Below are 1,819 nucleotides of genomic sequence, written 5' to 3'. Positions count from 1 at the left end.
TCAATCATGTTCAGTTTCACGTTAGCATTTTTTTTAGCATTTGCACCGTACAATGCATGATATATATATATATATATATATATATATATATATATATATAAATAAATTGATACCAACTTAATTGTTATATAAAAAGTTATAAATATAATAAAAACATGGTATAATTTATCTTAATATATTTCAGCTGAATATAAATAAATAATAAAAAGAAAAGAATATTTCACAATAATAAAAACTGATGTTATGAAAAAACAAAAAGAAAAAGTTAAAATAAAAGATAATTGAAAAATAGATTTATTCGGAAAAAAATAAAGAGATGACAATGAATTTGTTTAAGTTTTAATCTTTGAATAACTATAACTTTTAGAGTAAATATATAAAACTATCCACTTTCATATTGTAAAGATAAAAATTGTCCACTAAGATAAAAATAATAAAAACTGTCCACTTGTTAATTGAAAAGACGGAAATACCCTTAACATTAAAAACATAAAAATTAACAATTTTTCTCTCATTCTCTCTCTCCTTTTTCTCTCCCTACGTATTCTCTCCCTGCTTTCACATTCTCTTCTCTCTTTCATCTCTCTCTCCACTCTCAATTTCACCAGTCAACCGAGCGACGATCCGGCGCGGCGGCGGTTGTGGGAGGCTTCCGGGAGGGTCAGGCGGTGGTGATTATTAGTCAAGGGGTTGAAGAAGACGCGGCGATTGGAGGTTCCCCACGCTTCAATCGGAGATCCGACGATGAAGCATCGCGGGATCGCCGGAGAATTCTCGGACCCTGCCTTCCTCACTGATATATCGGAGCCGAGGAGTCCATCGCCGAACTGTTAGAAGACGAGAGAGATCTAGCTGGCGGCGGCGTACGCAGCGAATTTGTTAGAGGGCGTGAAGGCGGAGCTTGGCCTGGACGACGGTGGCAATGATTCCTCAATGATGAATGATAAGAAGGTAAATAAATGGTCGAACAGTTGGTGGACGCAGTTCTCAGTCTGTTGGTGAGAGGGATGAAGGAGCGACGACACGAGCATTTCCACCTTCCAAATAGCGCAGGTCGTCATCGTCGCCATCGTCGGCGGACACCTCTGGTGGAACACCAATATCACTCGCTTGCAAGACCAGGTTAATTACATATATATCTCATCCAAAACTAACATTTTATACTCAAAACATTTCAAATTAGTACACATATTACTATCGTTGTTAATAATTTTTCTCCACCGCTAAAAAGTAGTATACTTTCTTTTCTTGTCGCATCAAATTTGATTGATCAGTTGATTACTAGTTGTTGAAATTGATACCACGAGCAGAGCTCTGATACAAGCTTCAACGCCGACTTCTTCGCCGAAAAAAATGGATCCTCTCTTACATACTGAGATTTGGGCGAAATAGAAGTTGATCTACTGAGATTTGGGCGAATTGGGTGAATTGGTGATTTTAGTGAGGAGTTTTGTTGATTTGATGGATCCTCTTAGTGAGAAGCCATTGGGCGAATTGTTTGAAGCTGAACTATAAGTGTAATTGTTTAGTTAATTTGTTTGATTTTTTAAATGATTTTTTCATACTGTGAAGGAAGCGTATTTACATTCATATGTTGATGTTAATGTGTTGATTTTCTGAATAACTCCGATTTATTGGCAATTTCTTAAATTCACGACTAAATGTATGAATTCACATCTTGATGTTTTTGAATTCACAACTTGATGTTCTTAAATTCATAATCAGATTTATAAATTCATAACTTAATGTTCTTGAGTTCACGATCACATCTATTAATTCACAACTTAATATTCTTGAATTCACAACCAGATTTATGAAT

At 35.3% G+C, this 1,819-nt stretch overlaps 1 long non-coding RNA gene across 1 annotated transcript; it reads left to right on the top strand.

Annotated features, from left to right (window-relative positions):
- Nucleotides 1-461: 461 nt before the first annotated feature.
- Nucleotides 462-1,571, top strand: LOC131020909 (uncharacterized). The gene is made up of 2 exons (XR_009100806.1): nt 462-1,122; nt 1,311-1,571. It is a non-coding gene; the product is annotated as an uncharacterized LOC131020909 (long non-coding RNA).
- Nucleotides 1,572-1,819: the final 248 nt, after the last annotated feature.

The sequence above is a fragment of the Salvia miltiorrhiza genome, chromosome 1 (genome assembly GCF_028751815.1).
Source record: "Salvia miltiorrhiza cultivar Shanhuang (shh) chromosome 1, IMPLAD_Smil_shh, whole genome shotgun sequence".
Taxonomy (NCBI): Eukaryota; Viridiplantae; Streptophyta; class Magnoliopsida; order Lamiales; family Lamiaceae; genus Salvia; species Salvia miltiorrhiza.
Note: the sequence above shows the minus strand (reverse complement) of the source record. Positions and strands in the feature narration are given on the sequence as shown.